The sequence below is a fragment of the Ovis aries genome, chromosome 13 (genome assembly GCF_016772045.2).
Source record: "Ovis aries strain OAR_USU_Benz2616 breed Rambouillet chromosome 13, ARS-UI_Ramb_v3.0, whole genome shotgun sequence".
Lineage (NCBI taxonomy): Eukaryota > Metazoa > Chordata > Mammalia > Artiodactyla > Bovidae > Ovis > Ovis aries.
Window position 1 is genome coordinate 6,046,136 of NC_056066.1, and position 22,935 is coordinate 6,069,070.

Sequence of the window (22,935 nt, forward strand, 5' to 3'; positions counted from 1 at the left end):
TTTTCAGATTTAATTGCTAGAAGCAGCTCACTTGTAAGAGAAAGCATGAGAGTCTGGCAGGATGGAAAGAGGCCCCCCCTGCCGTCCATGTGGACATGGACTGCATGAGGCCAGCCTCTTAGCTGATAGAGGCTGGACTGGCAAAATGCAGAGCGTCCTTTATGTACACTCAGCAGCTTCTACCTACCAGAGAGCAGGGCAGGTGTGTGAGTCAGAGGCTTTTTCAGTGCTGCAAGGAAGGAGAGAGAGAGAGAGAAGTAGAAGACAAAGGAGAAAAATGCAGGAGGAGGAGGAGAGGGTGGAGGGGAAGGTATGATGTCCACGTCAGTCCTCACACACCAGTTCTTAAAAAACAGAATCTGCGTCACTGGTTTTCTAAAGCCTGATGGTAAAAAAATCTCCCCTTATGTTTTCTTTCCAGAGATTTGCCTTTAAGAGGACAGCATGATGGTCCCCCTACAGGAGAGCTACCAGGGGTCTTGGGCTGAGTCACGGAACAGGTGAGCTGTGAGTGTCTCCCTGGGGAGTGACCCAGCATCTAACGTCTAGTTTCCATTCTGTCTCCTTGGGACCTAGGCTTTGTGAATGTTTACCCCCAGGCCATGCCTTCCCTCCTTAGGAAGAAGGTTGACTGAGAAGGAATATGCTCACGTGAACCTCAGAGCAGTAACATGCTTGAAAAATCTGTTTAGAAATGAGCTTTCCAGTTATACTCTAAAGGCCCTGTGTGGTGATAGTTGCTATTGGGGTAAATCTGCTAACAGTCAGAGGCACCTAGGGTGGTTCTCAGCCAACTACAAACAGGTCTTCCCTTTGCCTTCCTGATGGCACAGACTTGGTGATTCTCTGTGAGAGGGCGGCTGCCTCCAGGCTGACTCTGCACCAACCAGAGTGCCTGGGGATCATCAGGGCTGAAGGCAGAGGAGAAAATGGCTATCCTTCTCTGCTCATTCTGCCTCCTCTCACGAGAGGGCTGAGGACATTTGTGCTCCTTTCAGAAGCAGGTGACAGAGAAAAGAAAGGAGTCAGAGAAGAAATATTCCCAGCCACACGGTCTTCCCGCATAGCTCTGGGTGGCGATAAGAGAGGGTCTGTAGTGCCCACAGTGAGGAGGCAGGAGCCTAGTGTTGATCCATGTTCCTTTAATTCCAGGCATATTGATGAGTAGGAAGACAGTGCTTGGTACCAGGGGGAAGTGGAGGATGATGCCAGCTAAGGAACACAACACAGGCTATTCCAAAAGAAAGAGTAGTGCCTCTTCTGTATTCTCTCACTCATAAAAGCACCAGAAGCTGGAGTAGGGGGAAGGCCAGGGGAGGAGGGGGAATCGTGGTGATTATTCATGGGTCACAGAGGGGAAGCCAGGGATGTCCAGCCACATCACCTGTAATGGCCGTGCTCTTGGTCCTTCCATCTGAAATGCAGAGGGGCCATGGTAAAAATTGAGATGATCCTTGAGTCGATGAAGACACAGGCCAAACCACCAACAAAGACTCCACTAAAATATTGCTGAACCCTCCAGCAATTGCAGTAGACTGAGGCTCATTGAGACTGCAGTATGACTTCTGTTGCAAAAACGAGGAATAAAAGTTTATTGTCTGATTGGGGTTATTAAAAGTCTCCTGGCACTTGAGAATTGAGGTTAAATTCCATTTACTGTTTCACTGGTACATTTAGGAGTTAACTTAAAGACTTTTTGGAATCTACTACTTAACCAAGTGCTGATATCTTAAACACGTGTGCTATGTTTTTGCCTTTACTCTGGAGTGATTTAGGCAATGGGGGTGAACTAAATCACCAGATTGACATTCTGATTCAGTGCATGCTCTTGAGGGGCCCTATGAGTTTCAGAACCCGAGGCTGCTATTATTATCTGATCTGCCTCGTGGACTACAGCAGATATTTGCCCAAACTCATAAAAACTTCTCTGCAAGGTCTATTGAATGTCGCTGGTATTTGTAACATAATCATCAAAATGAATTGTCGCTCTGGTGGTAGAATAAACACAGAAGGGCTGATTAATCTACTTGCAGAAACCCTGAAATGAAGATAAAAATCACAATAACAGCCACCCTTAATATTAACCCTGTGGGGATTCTGTTATTAATTGGTCTGGATTTGAGCATGGCTTTTAATCAACTGACAGAGTTTTAAGCTTACACCCTCCCCCACCCAGAACTGCACATTCATTTTCAGGAACTGTGAATTAAATGTTGAACAAATTTCAGGGAAGGTCTTTTTCAGAACTCATCTTAGGACATTTCATCTACATCTGTATCTGGTAATAAAGCAGTCCAGCTGGGTACCCTACTGAGCCTGTGTCTGGGGAGAATTTGCCTTCAATTTTTCATAGAAGAAAGATGAAGGGAGAGCTTTGTTCTGCAGAGTAAACATGGCTTTGAATCTGTACCTGGGTCTTTCAGGCTAAAGTAAGCATTCTCAGGGAAGGAGGGGGAAAGGATCTTAATGAAAATAATGGATTCAAACATCAGGATAATAAACTGGCCTGCAATGTTGATTTCAGCAGGGCTCCTTAAATATTTGGGTTTCAAGGAATTCTTTGAAAACCCTTTCTCCATAACAATGAAAATATGCAAATATATGTCCCCCAAGTATAAAAAAAAAATCCAAGAGGTTTATATAGCCCCTAACATTCATCCTGTGATTCATAGGTAAAAGCCCCCATTTAGATGCTTTCGTAGTAACTAGTGACTCTTCTTTTGTAACCCTCTCTACACTGCTATAATGAGTTCATTGCCTGTCTTTCTTGGTGATCTAGAACCTCCCTGAAGGCAGGAGCCAAATAGATTCTCATTGCTAAACCCCAGCATATAAAGCAAGCCTGAGACACAAGTAGAGCTCAATAAATATTTATGAAATTATAAAGCAGAATTCTCATCTACTGAATGTTTAATGTTCTGGTCCAAGTCTAAAAATGCCAAGTAAAAAAGAATGGAGAAAAATTTCCAAAATTAAGAGAACACTGTTGCCAGGCCTGCAGTCTGCATGAGTAATAAACCTTTCATTGTGTATGATTCACTTCATGATAATGGATATATGGAAAACAGCGGTTGTGTTTGACTCATTTAGTGCTCTAAATCAGTGCTGCTCCAACTTTTGCCCACACAGGAGTCACCTGGAGGGACTGTGAAAACTCAGATTGCTAGACTCCATCCCACTAACTCTGATAATTCTGGAGGACTGGCTTGGGAACTGAAATTCCGCACTTTTAATAACCTCCAGGTGATGCTAACCTAAGGCAGCTGTTGGTCTATGGACCACTCTGAGGAGCAAGATTCTAAAAAGCTTGTGAAGGGATTCTAATGATCTCCTTTTCTATCTAAGGACTCCTGAAAGTCAGATCAGTCCCACCTAAACAGCAGAGCCCAAATCTTGAAGGCAGGTTTTTAGACTCGGTTTCTGTTTCTGTGCTATTACATTACCATACCGCTGCACACACGAGCTAGAATAACATCCTTATCACATTGTGCTTCGTATTCCTCATGGGATGTTCCTTCAGGAGATATGAGCACAAAGTAATTAAGTTCTTAATTTGTTTTATTATATAAGTACTTCCATAACGGCATTAATCAAGTTTTTCAGGAAGAAAAGTCTCTTCTAATCCCTTCATTTTATCAGAGGTTTCTTTCTGCAGTTTTGTCATGAGCATGCTAATTTTAAATAGCTGTCATCATGGTGAATGTAAAATTTGCGTTCAGTTTTTACTAGGCAGATTAAGCATTTTTATTAAGTTAACATTGTTTGTATTTTCTTAATGATGGTGAACTGAATATAATAAAATGCATATGGGCAATTGAGTGTCATTCCTCAAATGTAGTCATCATGAGAGGCTTTAAATGTATTCCATTCAAGACAGTTGATCAAATATACTTGGAATGATTCTTTTGAAAACATTCTCTGAACTAGTTTTTATCTTTCTTTTTTAATCGCAGTGTTGTTGCTTTATAATGTTAAGTGATTCAGTTATAAAATTGAATATATATATATATATGTATTCTTTTATAAATATTGTTTTCCATTATGGTTTATCACAAGACACTGAATATAGTTCCCTGTCCTATATGGTAGGACCTTGTTGCTTATCCATTCCATGCATAGTAGCTTACATCTGCTCACCCCAAACTCCCATTCCACCCCCTCCCAATCCCCCCTCCCTTGGCAACCACAAGTCTTCTCTGAACTAGTGTTAGAGAGATTTAAGAAGAGGAGGTTCATTCCGTCTTGATCTGGTTACCCAGCATCATCCCTTGCTGTCAACCTTACTTGACTCTGTAAGACTGCTCCCATTTCCAAAAAGAGCAAATGTGTCTTTAAAGGATTAATACTAGGAGACATGAGGAAGACTTACAGGTCCTGGTGATGGAGGCTGACTATTTTATGATGTTATTCAACTCCTCCTAAAATGACCTAAAATTCCTATAAAAATACACTTCCTTCTCAGTAGACTAGTCTTAACTTCTTGCAGGGATACAAATATGTGAGAATAATAAATATAAGTCCAGCAGATCTTGTGATGTTAACAACAGCCAAACCAATTCAGTACAGGGAATATGAATAGAAGAAGCAATAACAGATGAGAAAAGAATTTCAAGCTGGATTTAAATTCAATATTTCAAAATAACAAGATATTTCAATCAATGTGAATTAATGGGTCTTTCAATGTATGAAATTGAGACAAATCAGCTGGATATTTGAAAAGCATAATTAAGTGGATCTGTATCTAAATTGTTGCATCAAAAAAAGAAAAAATCCAGAGGGAAGACTGAAGTATTTAAATAAAGCTAGGGGCTTCCCAGGTGGCGCCAGTAGTAAAGAACTTGTCTGCCAATGCAAGAGACATAAGAGACATGGGTTCAATCCCTGTGTTGGGAAGATCCCCTGGAGAAGGGAATAGCAACCCACTTCAGTATTTCTGCCTGGAAAATCTCATGGACAGAGGAGTTTAGCAGACTACAGTCCATAGGATCACAAAGAGTCAGACATGACTGAAGCAACTTAGCACACACAGCATGCAGCTTATAAAAGTATCCATGGAAAATACAGAAGACTGATACATTTGACTATGTAAAATGCAAGATTCCATATCATAAACAAAAGTCAAAAGAAAAATGGTTAGCCTGGAAAAATATTCTTAGCAAATAAAAATAAAGGATAGTTTCCTTAATTTATGAAGTACTTTTTCAAATCAATAATGAAAGACCAGAATTTTAACAGAAAAATATATATAATATTTAACCAGAAAACAGAACTTGAGCAGTTGATAGACATGTAGAAAGTTGTGCAACACCATTCCCATTAAGAAAATGTACATTGAAACAAAAGTGAGATGTTGAGAGATTTTTCACTTATCAGATTGGAAGCTACCAAAAGATTTAATAAATTATATTATTGACAATGGTTAATAATAGGTAGTCTCATATACTCTGATAAGTTGATCACTGCAACTTCATTGGATATCAACATAAAGGATAAAAATCTATCACAAAATAAAATGTACATACACTTAAAACCAAGAATGTATGCCACAATTATGTTTACAAATGGGCACTGATATATTCATATCAATATATTCATTATAAAGATGACCTATAACAATTAAAAAAAATAAGAAGCAGCCTAGACCCATAAGTGGGGGAATGGCTATATAAATTATTAAACATCCATTCAATAGACTGTAGATAATTACAAAGAGTGAAGTAGAGCTTTGTGTGCTGACAAGGAAAAAATCCTCAAGAGATATATTGTCAAATTAAAAAAGAAGAGAAAAGAAAAGGCAAATTATAGAATGGCATATAGAGTGTATATAGTTTGGTCTGTCTTTTTTAGAAAATGAATGCTCAGTTAAAAAAATGGTATCTAATATTTAATTGTCCCTAGAAGTAAGTATGTATCTCACTAAGAAATTAAAGATAAAATGTGGTAATGGATATAGCAACCTATGGGACATGACCCATAACCGAACACCCTAACCTTTAGTAGTTTAAAACAATAAGGCTTCTCTTGCCATAAGAAAAATGGAAAAAGTTCATACTTTTCATGTTTGGTAGTATTCTATTGTATGAATGTACTACAGTGCCTTTGCCCAGTCATACATTTGTGGACATTGGTATTATTTCCACTTTTTGGCTACTACAAGTGAAGCTGCTATAAATATGTACAAGTTAGGAGCATGAAAAGACAAGAAATGCATGAAGCGAAAATAATTGCAGAATATCCGAAAAAAGAGATTTTTGTATTTTGTACAATAATGTATATCATATCCAGAATATACAAAGGACCCTCAAAACGCCCCCTCCAGATGGCCTGGTGGTCTTTATGTCACGGAAGTCTCAGGACTGCAGTGCAAGAGGAAAGACCCAATGCTTAAGAACTTAGCTGAATTCCGCTTGTACACCATTCTCAAGTCACATGGCTAAGCAGCAGCACTAATGTGGGTCCAAATAAAGACACGGAAGCCAGGAGGCAACATTCGTTGGGAGCCGTGACTGTAGAAACTGCTGAAGGATGTGTTCAATCACCCTCATTTTACCTGTGAAGAGACTGAGTCTTGGAAAGAATCACGTGACAGGTCTAGAGGAGCAGAGGAGAAAGTTCCCTCCTGTTCCCTGATTCCAGAAGCGAGCTTCTGAGGACCACTCTATGGAGGATATCACAGTTGTTCCTGCCTCAAATCATTTTCTGCATTGTCTTCTGATCTTTAATTTTAACTTCAGTTTTCCTTATGCCACCATTTTAAACTAACTGGTTTCAAAGCACTTCCAATGTCTGCTTCCTCTCATATCTGTCAGTCCAGTTAGTCTTTTGGCTGAGGATTTTTGGATGAGCACTGCCTTCCTCTACTCTACACTGAAATGCCTCCCAGAATGTCTTCTCACCTCGTCACTGCCTCTTGGAACCCAGAAATACTCAAAGTCTAGTCTGCATATCACACCTTCTACTCAGCTTTCTTCATTCACCTGAAGTAAAACTGGTGGCTGCTAATGACTTCACACTTTATCTTAACACCTTTATCACATACTGCAATATTTAGGTATGCGGCTTCTATGTGGCTTCCAGACTGCAAGCTTGCAGTAATACATCTCTGTAGGCACCATTCTGCAGACCATAGCAAATGTGAGATGTTGACTGAATAAGGAAGCTTGCTTTTTTTTTTTATAATTTGTGTTTCCTCTTTAAATACCTTATAATAATGCTTCTCACACTTTACTGAGCATGAGAATTACCCAGGGATATTTTTAAATGGTTGCAATTTGTAATTCATAGGTCTACCTTAGGGTCCGAGATTCTGCACATTTGGAAAGCTTCCAAGTGATATTGATGCTGCTTCTCCTCAGGGGACCATACACTGAGGAGCAATACCCAGGAAGACACAATTCTGAGGGCCCTGCATTTAAAACAATAAAGCAAGGGTTTTGTAGAACAAAACACTACTTATAAAACAACAATGAAATAAAGTCAGAGTATCCAGAATAATTTGATGAATTTCTTATCACCAATTTCAAGTCAATGCATTTGACCTTTGAATCCTCCAGCAATCCTGGTTTCTATTTCAATTTGTTAAACTGAAGTAAAAATTAGTCATCTAATCTGGGTTGTATCTGTAACTTTACATTTTCTCAGTTTATTGAAGAAAACTTCATAGGTGCTTCTGTCCCCCAAAATCTTCCTTAAATTTGCCTCAGCCTCAATCTTGTTCTGTTCTCATCCATATCCAACTACAACAAACGTGATCACATTAAAATACAAATTTGGCTCTTCCAAATGAAAATCATACATGGGTGAAGTCTAACTGTGTAAGTGGCTCATATGACCCTTGCCTACCTCTCCAGGTCTTTACAGGATACAAATATAACATATGAGATAGTTTAGGTTTATATTCAATAAACGTCTACATATACCCCCATCCAATGAAGGCAGCGTATATTCCCCCAAGTCATTCACTTGGGCTTTGCTATGTAACTTGCTTTGGCCAATAAGATATTAGTGCTCATAACACAGGCAGGGACTTTAAATTTGCATGGGTAGTTTGACTTGATTTTTTGCTCCAGTGGTCTATCAGGAGAAGAACATGCCTGGGTAACTCATTCCCCTTCTGCATGACCCTCAGAATAAAGACCTTAAAGAATCCACAAATCTAATCCACACCGTGTATCTATACACAGTTTAACCACAGCTTGAAACTGAGCTATCCTTTTGAACTCACTGTAAGTCAGTCAAACTGTAGTCAGTCTGTAGATGAAGCATGAGAATAAATGCTTATGGTAGAAAGTCATTGAATTTTGAGGTGACTCATGTTACACAGCATTTTATAGAAATAGCTGACTGATGCATCACAAATCTTTCGAGTCCTCTTGTTTTCCAGTTTCCTTTTCTTCTCTGGACTTCCACACAAATAGCACCTTTGGTCTGAGTCACTCTCTTCCTCATCATTCCTCCTGGTTTGGCTGTCCAGTAACATACATTCATGGTGCCATTGTGGAAGCTTCCTTCTGTGAGAAGACTTCTGGGCTATCAAATTTGGGTAGCAAACCATCCTAGACAGTTTATCATCATGATGTATTTGCCTAATGGTGTTTCTTATCAACTAAAACTGCATAATAAACTTTCTTTCTCTCCCACTAAACTTTAAACTATCAGAATTTAGGAAGACTATGGACCTAAGTTTGGAGTCCCAGTACCTAACACTGTGCTGGAACATTTTGGAACTCTTGATGAAATTGTTGAAACAACTCGATTTAGGGAACCAGCATTTCATTGTGTGAGCCCTTTATGTCCCATGATACTTTTGCTCTTACCTTATGTTAAAGCCAGGTTCAGTTCAGTTTAGTTCAGTTCAGATCAGTCACTCAGTCGTGTCCGACTCTTTGCAACCCCATGAATCGCAGCACGCCAGGCCTCCCTGTCCATCACCAACTCCTGAAGTTCACTCAGACTCACGTCCATCGAGTCGGTGATGCCATCCAGCCGTCTCATCCTCTGTCACGTTAGTAACTGCTAGCAGAGAGAAGAGCTGTTTGAGCTTAAACACTCACACAACAGAAAAACAATAAGAGAATAAGTGATGGGTTTGAATAATTCCACAGCATGTGCCTTATACTTTACTGTGAGCTGAGAAGGAAGCAAGCTATCAGTTACACTACAGAAAACATGCTGGGTGCATCAGAGATGCTCATATTTCATAACTGTTGAGAGGTGAATTTTGAACAATGAGGTTCGTGGAGACAAGAGTTAATTTAATTTCTGTCAAAAGATGCTAAGATGAGAATACAAGCGTGTCCAGGAAGAGAGTCGATGACACCTTTGGAGGAGACAGCAATGCATTTAAGTATCCCAGATGTGGTTGAGAGAATCTTCACTTTAGATAAATATTAAACATTTACTGGGACTTGCACTGTTATGTAATTACATGATTATGACAAGGATCTTGGACATTTTGTCTCTTCAAATTTTAGACCTGTTCTTTGTGTTAGATTTTTTTCTCCTGAGTCCTTTGGAACTCTAGTCATACCCATGAAACATGCCATATAACCAATAAGCGAGAAAATCTTAAGCTGTCATTTTTTTTTTAAGTCAGTGTTACAAAAGACAAAGACTGAGCAGCTGTTTCAGATAAAGATCTAAAGAGAAATGAAACTTAAAATTGCATGTGATGCCTAACTAGATCTTACACAGAAAAATGCAAATATTTTATGAATGATATCATTAGAACTGTTGAAAGCAGTTATGGATGGTAGATCATATGGAAGTATTATATCTAATGTTAAATGTCCTTGTTTTGGTAACTGTTTAGTAATGTTAGAAACCACCCTGATTATAAGAAATAAACATTCAAGTACTAGGGAAGAGAGGAGCGTGTTGTACCCAACATGTTTGGAAAAAAGAGAAGAGAATGGTAAATGGAGCAAAATATTAAAAATTGATGAATGTGGTAAAGAGTGCATAACATTTCTTTGTACTATTCTTGTACATTATCTGGAAACTTAAAATTATGACAAAAATTTTAAACAATTTAAACAATCAAGTGATAGGGTTTGTTACCAGGTCTCTCAGGGCCCATTCTAGTGGGCTTTCTGCATTTAGAAATCTCTTCACCACAAGGGGGCGCTAAACCCTGTGTTCAAAAACAACTCCAAACTCCCAGACTTCCACATCAAGATCTGCCATTAATTCAGTAATCGCGTGTCTGCTCCATTACTGGGGGTAATGATTAATCTCACCAAGGAGGAGCACTGCAGGACAGTTGCTGTAGATCTCAGAGTTTATGTTGAAGCCACGGAGACTAGATCCTGAGAAGCAGCGGCTCCAAAGTTTCTGTACAATGGGAGTTCAGGGCCCACACTCTGGCTGGAGAAGCAGCAGGGGCCTGGTGTTGAATTGGGGCCACACGCACTGCTGTTGCTCGTAATGGGTGGTTTTTCAGGAGGACCTTTGGAGGTAATAGGATAATCAGGGGGAGAAAGCCCCTGCAGACCACTTCTTGGTGCTGCTTCTGGCTCAGGCATCAGACTGGATGTTAGTTCCTTGGCGCAGATATTATCACAAGGCCCAGAAGAAAGAGCAGATGTGCATGATGCTGAGAGTTAAGAACAAGCTGAGACCCTCTGACATAGAGTTATCATCTCAGAAGTGATTTCATAAAATGAACCCACAGAACAAAACACTGCTCCTAAATGAACAATAAAATATCAAATAACCTTAGCTCTCATTTTTTTATATATACAAACATCCCTGCCAAAGAAGACTCTAAAAGCTACATGCAAATCTGTCCATGAGTGATTTGCTTTTTGTGAAACTGATCTGAAAAACTGTTTAGCTCTCAACCTTAACTGTTGACTTTCTCTAGGGCTTTTCTACAAATAAACATTTTCCTTTATAGCACTTGGCCTGTAATGTTTAGGAATGCATTAAGTATTAACATAAAAAGTTCTACATTGCCTTTATATATCACTCATTTTATTTTTCTTTCAGATGGATGATTTATTTATCAAAACCCATTCTGGTGGCTATGTCAGCTCCATATCCCTTTAGCCTTCCAGGAGGTAATCGGCAGAAACATTAAACATTTCCCACTTAAACATCTGGGAGCTTCTGCCTAAAGGCTTTCTCCTGCAGCTGGCATAGAGTGAGGAATAAACCAGAAGTGCTGAAACGTTAATGTTCCCTGAAAGAAACATCCGCCAATGAGAGTTGAGAGCTGACAATAAATATCCCAGCTTCCCTTTGCCCTCTGTGGGATTGTTCTGAGGCTGGCCTCCCATCCTCTCTCAGAAGGTTCACAGTCACTTTGAGTTCTGACTGTACCCAGTGGTAACCTCAGTGACACGGCCCTTTTGGCCACCTTCCCTTTGCTTTCTGTACCTCCCTATTCCTTCCCTGTGTTTCCTGCAGTACAGCCAAAGAAATGACTTGAGCTGAAGTTTTTGTCTCTGGGTATTCAAACCAAGACGCTTTCTCTGCCTAAGGCACTAGTCTACACCTGGGGAGATGGTGGTAACAAGGCAAAAAAAAAAGTTCTCCTCTTATGGAGCTGACCTTCTCGTGGAAGCAGCAGAGATGAACCAGGCAAAGTTCAAAGACAGAATATATCAGGACCACTGCAGAGTACATAAGCAAAGCAGAATAATGGGCTGGAACATGGCATAGTGAGTCTCTTGGAAGGCATATTGGAACAAAACCAGAAAATGGAGAATGGGTGAAATTTTCCAAGGTCTTCAGGAAAGCAGACCAGTCAGAGGACCTAGATAGAGCCAAACCCTGGGGCAGCAAGTGAGGCAATGCATGGAGCAGAAGGAAGGTCAGTTTGACTGGAGAGTAGAAAACAAGGGAGAAAATTATATGAGTTTTAAGACAGAAACACTAGAACCAAAGATACACGGTGAGACTTTTACTCTAATATTATATATTTACATTTTGGTGAGTTTGTACATTTCTGCAGACAGTACAATATTAACTAACTGGGGCATATATATTCACTCGTTCAGTAAATGTTTAGTGAACATTTACCAGACACAGGTACCGTGTTAGAAATGTAGGGAATGGATCTAAGCAAACTCTTGAATCACTGTTCTCATGGAGCACACTTTCTGGGGAATGGGACAGCATAAAAACCCTTTCTTTCCATTTGTTTTAAGTGACCATTATGAACCATTATTCTTTAAATCATCTTTTGCTATGTGTGTGTTCAATTGCCCAGTTGTGTCCAACTCTTTGTGACCCCATGGACTATAGCCCTCCACACTTCTCTGTGCATGGGATTTTCCAGGCAAGAATACTGGAGTGGGTTGCCATTTCCTACTCCAGGGAATGTTCCTAACCCAGGTGGCATAGTCTGGGAAGCCCAGTGAAATTTTGGCTCAATTTTGTAACTTTTCTATCAAGTTTCAATTACTAGAACTTAGTGCAATCCTATTTAATACTTTACATTCATAGCCTATCTAAAGCTCTCTCCTTGCACAAACTCTCCTAGATTCTAATTTTCCCAATGGAAAAAGAACAAGGCAGTGTCTTTACTGACCAGATACAGTTATTATAATTATGGGTAAGGACATGGCTCTGTTCTTGCTTTCAGTGGATCTGTTTCTATCTGACATAGACTTGTTTTCATCCTCCAGTAGATATCTGTGGTTTTCGTAAGGTTTTCCTTTGCCCTGTGTCTTCTATAGAAGATTCTTAGGGAGAGGCAGCTGAGTCTCCCGTTTGGCCCTGTCAGTGGTCCATGAGCTCAACCGTTTTTTCATGTCAGGGATCCCAGAACTCATCCAGGAGCCTCACAACTCCTGAACTCTGTTAACAGTGATCCTACACCTGGAATCACTGGGACTGTTAAAATCCTCATCATCTCTCTCCAAGAGTTACAAGAAACAATACTATTACACAATGTTTTCCAAGCCTGCTGTTTGGACCACTTGAGAGGAATCCCACTTTCAGAATATAACTGGACCACAAGAAGACACCAGACCCTACATTCAGAGACAATTCCCAACTCCAGGGAGCCCATGTCAAGAAACTCCATGAGCTGTGACAACATTCTCTACTCCAATTATTAATCTGCCTCTGCAGATTCTATACCTTGGAAAGTGTCCATCCCAAGTTGATGCCCGCCTTCCATTGTTATAGGAGCCTAAGATTTCCCAAGTCGTCTTCTCTTGGAGGGCCACAAAACTTGACTTCAGAAGATAAAGGCCACAGAACTTGGCTTCAGGAGACGACACCCTTTTCCTCTTAGCCATGGTAGAAGAATCTCTTAGCCATGCCATCGGTGCCCCGGATGTATTCCCTCAGCTGTCACCATGGACGAGCCACAACATCCCACTACAGCAGCTGTGACTCAGCTGAGAGCGCTCATCCTTGTGCTGAGCAATCGACATGTAAAAGAGCTGATATATAAAGTACTGCAGCTTCCATGCCCCTCAGGTGGGACAGCTCTGAGGTATGTTCTACACTGACTCCTCATCAAGGCTGAAATTCAGTTGTTTTCAGTAGCAACTTGCTCCATAACACACTTTTCACTGGATTTCCTTTCTTTTCTCACTCCTTCATGCCCCTTTGGGGTTTCCTAGAATCGCATCCCCTCAAAATTGCTTCCATTCAGAATCTGCTTCAAGAGAAACCCAAACCAAGATGAGAAGAAAAATTCTATTACAAACCCAGTCCTTTCAAAATAAAACCAGTGGAGTGCTGCGTTTATTTATGTGTCTCAGCTTTGTTAATAACCTGCAATTGTGGCTCATTGGGAAAACTTGTGCTCAGTATTAGGTACATTTTTATGTCTATTCACACCAGCATTTGCATTTATAAATTTCTATGGATATAAACACATGTATCACATAATCTGGACACAGGTCAAAATAAAGTATCTTGTAGCTCTTCATTCTCAGGGCCTCACAAATATTTTCCAGTACCATCTTTGCATCCTGCAGACCTCATCTGTAACAGGGCCTTTGGAACTTGTCATACTCAATGACTTTTCCAGTAGAAGTTTCTTCAGCTCTATGAAAGTTCTGAAACTACTATCACACGGGGTAGAACACCAAAATATCCCTTGCCTGGAACATTCCTCCAAGGTTCAATGAGCAGAGGAACTAGGGAAAAGAAGAGTGCTAGGTGTCATCCCTCCAGCTTTAGTGACTCAGCAAAACCAACCATATGGACCAGTGGGTGGATGGGTGATCTTTAAAATATTTCTGACATTAGGAACGGCTAAGCAAATGCTTTCTATGCCTTGGTTTTCACGTCAGACTCAGTCTTAATCATTAACTTCACAGTGTATCAGTATGAAGTATGGCACCAATTAAAGACTTAGTTTAAAGAATTACATCAGAAAGAAAATAGACATATACCAGAATCTTATTTTGCAGCCTCTTTTTGGCCCATCAGGATGCCAGTAGCAAAGACTAAGCTGCGCTACACGTGTTCTCAACCTTGAAAGGAAATTTGTAAGAGTATCAGTGCCAGTTTTGTCCTTACCTAAAAAGACAAAAGCCAAAAACACTCTTGATTTAATTGAGAAGCCCCAGGATGGCGGGCATCTGTTCATCTCAAGATCAACTTCATTCTCACAAATTGATTACTTTTTCTTGCCCATGGAGAGCCTTGGCATATGATCAGTGTTTCTGACTCTCAAAGTTGTTCATATTCATAGTGATTTTTTTTTTCAGTCAATCTTACAGACACTGAGAGTTATCCACAAGAATCTTCTCTGCTCCTGGTGTAAGGTGGAACATCAGAGTAGTGCCTCATGTGTCAAAATCCTCCCTTATTTCCAGAATCATAGCCCACAGTCATATCATCTTATACCGAGTGGATTTCATACTCAATGCTTTTTCTAATGGAAATTTCCAAGACTTATTTGCTTCACAACAAGTGTCTTTGCTTCTAGACTCTGTATTTAACTAAACAACCAAGCAACTGTGATTCTACTATCAGGGAGAGGGGAATTTTCCCCTCTCTCCTTCTTAAGTTCCTGTGGCTGAACTAATAAAAAACTGACATAAGACAGATTAACAGGAGAAAAAGAAACCAATTTTAATCATTTGCCTGGAGGTCTCAAAGAAGTAGGATTTAAGAAGGGGCCAAAGCAGGCATCTTGTATATTATTTAGACAAAGAATGATAAATTTATGAGGAATTGACAGGACAAAGAAGCTTAGGCTTGGGGTGCTTGATTAGTTAAGTATCTAAACAGAGTTTGGTCTTGGGTAACAAATTAAAGTACCGAGATTTGTTTACACAGGCTTCTTAGTCCGGATTCCTTATCTTTAGTGATAAGGGGGCCTTTCTACCTCTGGATGCAAGGAGAATACCTTCCCCTCTTTCACAGCAGAGATTTATTTCCCACTTTCAGGGAGCTAGAAAAAAGGGTCAGAGTGTCTTCTTTGTCTTGGTCATTTCTTAAGTGACTTTGAAAGTGAAGTGAAAGTGAAAGTCGCTCAGTCGAGTCTCTTTGCGATCCCATGGACTATAGAGTCCATGGAATTCTCTAGGCCAGAATACTGGAGTAGGTAGGCTTTCCCTTCTCCACGGGATCTTCCTGACCCAGGAATCAAACCAGGGTCTCCTGCATTGCAGGTGGATTCTTTACCAACTGAGCTATCAGGGAAGTGACTTTAGTTCGAGATAAACCACTTTTATTTTAGCAGTCGCTTAATGTTCTCCAGCAAGCAGGTGCGGGGTTCACTAGGACTTAATGCCTGATCTTTTCACTTTTTTCAGTGCCAGGAATCAGAACAAAACCAAAATCTTTTTTTTTATTTTCAATCTACTACTGTTGGGAAAGACTGATGGAAGAGGGGAAGGGGAGACAGAGGATGAGATGGTTGGATGACTTCATCAACTCAATGGACTTGAGTTTGAACAACCTCCGTGAAGGACAGGGAATCCTGGCATGCTGCAGTCCATGGTGTTCCAAAGAGTCGGACATGACTGAGTGACTGAACAACAAAAACTGCTACTGACAGAAATATTTCTGTCTCGGGCTTTTTGAAATTTTTTTTTTCATATTGGAAAATGTTAGTCACTAAGTCTTGTCCAACCCTGTGCAACCCCATGGACTGGAGCCCACCAGGCTCCTCTGTCCATGGAATTCTCCAGGAAAGAATACTGGAGTGGGTTGCCATTATAGGAGTATAGTCAATGAACAATTTTATGATAGTTTCAGGTGGACTGCAAAGGGATTCAGCCGTACATGTACGTATATCCCTTTTCCCTCAAACTCCCCTCCCATCCAGGCTGCTATTTAACATTGAGCAGAGCCTGTACGCTACAGTAGGTCCTTGTTGGTTAACCATTTTAAAGATAGTATTGTGTGCATGACTTTCCCAAACTCCCTAACTATTCCATTCCTCTTCATCCTTCCCCGGGGCAACCATAAGTTTCTTTTCTGTGAATCTGATCCTTTCCTTTGGGAAGGGATGGGCGGGAATGTCTCAGGATGACAGAGAAGAATATGGGAGCATGGCTGAGTATGCATCTGCGTGAAAGTCTCCATGTATCCTGCCTGCATCTAGCAAGCCACAGGTGTGCGATGCACTTTCCTCACGACTGCAGCATGTCTGTGTTTTTCTCCTCCTACAGGCTTTCCAAACTTACACTAAAAGGATTCACCCAGTCCTCTTGTTCAGATGGCTCAGGGTCGTGTTTCTTCTGCTTACCCTGTGTTTGTGGGCTCTATAGTATTTCTATAGCTATGTAACAATAGTGTTGTACTGTAATCTATCATATAGATCTATACATATGCAAAACTTTGATCAGTTTTTTAAAGAAATATATCCCATTTGCATAGGCACAGTAAAGCTGTATCTTATAGACTATAGGCAATAAAGCTAACAGTAAACCTTATTTAACACACAATCACACATCAATATGTCATTGAGACACAATTAGGGCTGCCCGTCCTGGGCCCCAACATTTCTGAGGAAATAGAAAAAAATGAGAGATGAGAGCTACTGTTTCAACCAAGTGTCATGGCGGTTACGTTTTGCTTTGGTTTTTATTATTGGAATATAATTGCTTTACAATGTTGTTTTAGTTTCTGCTGTCCAACAATATCAATTAGCCATATGGGTTCATAAGTACCATTTTTCTAGATGCCATATAAATGCATTCGTATATGATATTTGTTTTTCTCTTTCTGACTTACTTCACTCTGTGTGACAGGCTCTAGGTTCATCCCCATCGCTATAACGGATGCAGTTTCACTGCTTTTTATGGCTGAGTAATATTCCCTTGTATGTACGCAGCACATTTTTATTCATTCATCTGTCATCAGACACTTAGGTTGTTTCCATGCCCTGGCTATTTTAAATAGTGGAGCAGCGAGCATTTGGGTACAGATGTCTTTTTGAGTTATGGTTTTTGAGTGGCTTCTTTCCAATAGCCCAGGTAGAGGACAGTTAGGATCACAATACCGCACAGCTTCCTAGATGCTTAATTCAGAGAAAAATATCCTATAGCTCTTCTACCACAGGAACTTCACAAGTACAGATTCCAGAAATAGTAAAGCTTGAAACTTTCAATGAGGAAGCAAACAGGCAAGCAAAACCTCAGACTCAATTATCAATCAGATGGGGGAATATTAATATTTAGAGAGGCAGTAGAAGAAAAGAAGCTCATACTTCATTTCTCAGTCCTCAGGGAGGCCTTGATCTGAAAAGCCCCTTGCTCTCTGGTTGACCCGTGCCCCTAAGCTTGAGCCCTTCATTCCAGGGCCCCTCAGATGATTTCCCCTGCTTTTCAGATGATTTGCCCGTGTCCTGTCTCTGCTTCCCCAAGTCTTCACGTTCCCGATTCAAGAATGAGCGGTATACTTCACTGGATGTTCTACACACAACTTCACATTGTTCACGTGGTGCCATAGTCATCGTCACCGACGCCAGTCTTCCTGCTCTCAGACCATCACACCTGGTTCCTCCTGAGAGCAGTGTCTGGAGAAAGGAAGGTTGCGACCCTGAGAACAAGCAGGAAGAGACTTGTTATCCCTGCTGTGCCTTTTTCAAGACTTGACCAAGGCAACACAATCATGGAGCCCAGAAGTGGCCCTTGACCAGAAACACCAGGCGGTGAAATTGGGGTAAAGTTAGTTGTTTGTTTTCACTAAACCTAATACTGTTCTTTTCTCAAGGAAAAATGTTTTCCTTAGTCTGAGCAGCCCAACCAGAAACTAGCTATTTTGGATCCTATCAGACCATAGTGGAATCCTCTCTGTGATGTCCAGCAAGCTATGGTTTGGCCTTGGGTTGTATATGGATGCCTTATCTGGAACTGTTAATGGTACACCCTCAGCCTGGAGAAGGCTACCTCAAAGACAAAGATGAAAGCAAAAGTGAAAATCACTCAGTCGTGTCCTACTTTTCATGACCCCATGAACTATATAGTCCCTAGAATTCTCCAGGCCAGAATACTGGAGTGGGTAGCCTTTCCTTTCTCCAGGGGATCTTCCCAACCCAGGGTCGAACCCAGGTCTCCCACATTGCAGGATTCTTTCCCAGCTGAGCCACCAGGGAAGCCCAAAGACAGAGATGACACCTGTAAAATCAGGGCAAGGCCCAGGGAACTTGAAAGTGCTCTGAAGTATCTTGAAAGCGCTTCTTGTATGGAGAAACAGAGGACACTCCTCCAGGGATGTTTAGGAGGAGGTGGTGGCCTAATTGCCAAGAATGTGTCACATGCAGCAAACAACCTCAGTTATTAAACAAATGATAAAGTGATGGAGTTGAGTAGAGAGTGATGTGTGCACACTAAGTCACTTCAGTGGTGTCTAACAGTTTGCCATCCCGTGGACGGTAGCCCTCAAGTCCTCTGTGTCCATGGGATTCTCCACGCCAAGAACACTGGAGTGGGTTGCCATGTCCTCCTCCAGGAGATCTTCCCGCTCCAGGGACTGAACCGTGGTTCTTATGTCTGCTGCACTGATAGGTGGGTTCTTTGCCACTAGCGCCACGTGGAAGCCCAGGAGAGTGAAATGGAAGCACCAGAAAGCCCGGGAACCTGGCCCTGGGTTGATCCCACCCAGAGGAGGCCACGGGGCAGCAGAGCCCCAGCCTTTGGTGGTGCCGCCCTTCATGCTGGTCCAGGGCCCTCTGTCTGTCCTTTGTCCAAAAAGGAACTGTCCAGATCACGAGCCTAGAGCAGCTGAAAATTCCAAAGCAGTTCTGGGGCCAGCAAAATTGCTCCGGGGAGAAGGAACCACAGGAATGCCTCCCTGACATACCCCCCGGCTCGCTGACAGATTGGCTTAGAGCAGCGGCCCCCAAACCTTTTACCACCCGGGACCATTTTCACGGAAGACAACGTTTACACGAATGGGGGGGTAGATGATTTTGGAATGATTCGAGCACATTACATTTATTGTGCACTTTGTTTTTATTATTGTTACATCAGCTCCACCTCAGATCATCCCAGGCATTGGATCACAGAGGCTGGGGACCCCTGCTTACAGGACCACCCTCACACAAGCCCCAGACCTTTATCCCAGCGACAACTTCTGATTTGGGTCTGAGAATAGCTCAGGGGAATGAAGAAAATGAATGAAAGCTGTTCTTCCTGTGGGATCATTCTTTCTCTTTGCTGAATAAATGAATGGAAAGCCTAGAGCTGATATTCACCCAAGTTCAAGGATAAATTATGCTAAAGTACTTTATAAGTCCTTATTGTGATGTTAATTTGTATTTATTCTTATATTTTTCACATGAACTCATCTATAAATCAATCTTTTCATGCCCTACATTGACTTTATTTTACGCACTTGAAAACTACATTAAACTGTCTAGAGCGACTTGTCCATAAGTCAGATGCTACTCTGTCACAGTGTAAGAGAACTTTATTGCAAAGACTGACAGTTCGCAGAGGCACTGGTTATTTTAGGATCAAATCCCCAGCACACTAACCAGAATGTTCCTGGATTGCTAAGTACAAGATTTACTGAAAAGTGGGCCACTGCTTCCCTTTCTTACAAGCAATTTCAGAGGGGTCCCACTCCCCACTGTTCTGTGTTCTGACCAAAATTTATATATATATATATATATATATATATATAATATAACCTGCAAACATCTCTGGGTGGGAAGCCTCAGTGTTTCAGGATTAGAGAGTTATAGAAAATAAGAATTGAGTTCATTAAACATTTCCTCCAGTGTGTAAGGTCTGCTGTCAATCTGCCCTAAAGCAAAGAAGCAATATTTGTGGTAATACAGAATGTAAATACTAACACCCTCACCACAGACACATGTCTGAAGGGGCTGGAGCTGAGCTGGGGTTATTGGTTGGATTGCCAGGGCAAGATTGCAACTCATCCCTCTGATTACATTCAAAAATCCCCCCTCGGAAAACGACGAGACTGCATGCCCCCATGACTTGACATCACTGCATTCTACATTCTGTTCCCTAGAGTCACTTCTTTTCTAAGGTTTGTTGGTAAGAAAATCTATACTTCTTTATAGAGGTCCACGTTTTACTAAATGAATACGTTTTCTTTGACGAAATACCTATGTTGTTTTCTAGATGGACAACTCAGTAAACATTCTGAGCCTTCCTGGTGGTCCTTATTTTTTTATCCTGGCCATCTTTTCAAAATAAATGTCAAAAGTTGCAAACCACAGAGGCAGTATTTTCCTCACTGTTGAGGGGCATGACTTTTCCTTTATAGCTGGCAAAGGTACATTTTTGTGTAAGATTCTATGAAACATTCACAAAATTTCCAGATCCAGAGGCTTCCGCTCCTCTTCCTGTAAAACGAAATGGGCTCAATTAGAATACACTTCAAGAGGTTTTTCAGATCTTTGAGTCTAAAGGTGATCTTTGGGAAGATAAGGAGTTACTCTCTCTTCCAATCCATCGTGCATTTTCTTGTGAATCAAACCCAAGATGGATAAAAATTCTTCAAAAAGAATTTGATTCCACAACCTTATTAAGAAAACCTCACCAAATATCTTATCACGGACGTTGCCCTGGTTTTGAGCCAAGGTTTTCTAGGCCTGGTTTCAGGCTACCTGTCTTTTTATGACTCAGTTTAGAACTTTCTCGCAGAAATGAAAACACAAAAATTCAGAAAGATGAAGTGAATTTCTCAAGTCCACACAGCTGGGGAAGAGCAAGTTTGGGACTTGTAACTCCACATCTCCAATTCTTTTTTTTCTCAGTATTTATTTATTTATTTGATTCCATCATGTCTTAGCCGTGGCACACAGAATCTTCATTATGATGCATGGACTTCTCTACTTTGTTGTGTGGACTCATCATTTGCAACGAGAAGGTTTAGTTGTTCTGACATGTGAGCATGAGGCCTTGGTTGCTCCTTGGCATGTGGAATATTAGTTCACTGGCCAGGGCTTGAACCCACGTCCCCTGTACTAGAAGGCAGGTTCTTAACCACTGGACCACCAGGGAGGTCCCTACTTGATTCTTAATGAATTATGTATTGAATCCCTGTCTCGTTGTTGGCACTGTGCCTAGTGGTAGGGATCCTAGGTATTTAGAAGAAAAGATACTGCCCTGAATAAAGGTTTAGGTGAAGAGACTTCGTAATAACAAAATGCTGGGCAGTGGCCCTGGAGTGTCAGTGTCTTACAAGCCTACTGGAATCAGTGAGCCCGGGGTCAGTGTTGTACCAGACGGGGGCACCTCAGGTCGCCCGTAGGATCAGGGAAGACCTCTCCGAGGGGTGACACATGAGCCAAGTCCTGAAGGAAGAATAGGATGTAAAGAGCTGAAGACAAGGACTCCAGGCAGAGAAGACACAAGTCTGGCTGACCCTGCAAGCCCAGCAGAGGAAAGCAATGCCAGTGGGGCCGCCAGTGGTCCATTGTACACAGTGCAGGGGGATGGCAAGTTCCAGCCTGAGAGAGAGACCCAGTTCAGCTCACGGCTGCCCTGCCTGTCAGATGCACTGACCCACTTCTCGGCTCCCAGACGCCACCCTGCTGCCCACACCTGCCGCGTCTCTGCTCATACCTACAGCTCCAGCCAGGGGGTTGGCAGCGATGCGCAGATTCCAGAGAAACTCAGGACAGATTCTGTAGCTTGTGTCAATGATTAGAGGAAAGAAATGAGGGACAGAAGGGTGCAATTGAGGACATCATCAGAGCAGATACAGGAAGGTAAACTATCTTTGTTTCCCCACCAATTTTGTTTTTTTCTGTTGAAAGGAGGACAGACAAATAGGCAAGGCCAGTGTTTCCGCCAACATACCATGCACTAGCCAACCCCTGTCCTAGCCAACCCCTGTCCTAGACCCTGAAGATAACAATTCCTCTCTTAGCTATTCCTAGGGTGGTGGGAAAGTTAAGAGTGTCATTGGGAAGTATTTTTGTTTGCTTATTTAAATGCTTGTTTGTGTCCCACTCCAGTACTCTTGCCTGGAAAATCCCATGGACGGAGGAGCCTGGTAGGCTGCAGTCCATGGGGTCGCGAAGAGTCAGACATGACTGAGTGACTTCATTTCACTTTTGTTGCTTTAATAAGATGACAGACACCATCAGGTCCTCCATGCTTACTTTTTTAAAACATTTTAAATTTTAATATATTTATTTTTGACTGAAAGATAATTGCTTTATGATATTGTGTTAGTTTCTGCCACATATCAACATAAATCAGTTATAGGTATACATATGTCCCCTCTCTCCTTTGATTTCCCTCCCACCTTCTTCCCATTCCACCCCCTAAGTTGTCACTGAGACCCGGAAATATTTTTATTTTTTTAATTGGAGGATAATTACCTTACAATATTGTATTAGTTTCTGCTGTATAACGTGAATCAGCTATGTGTTCAGTCGCTTCAGTCATGTCCGACTCTTTGCAACCCCATGGACCATAGCCTGCCACACTCCTCTGTCCATGGAATTTTCCCAGGCAAGAATACTGGAGTGAGTTGTCACTCCTCCTCCAGGGGATCTTCCCAACCCAGGGATCGAACCTGTGTCTC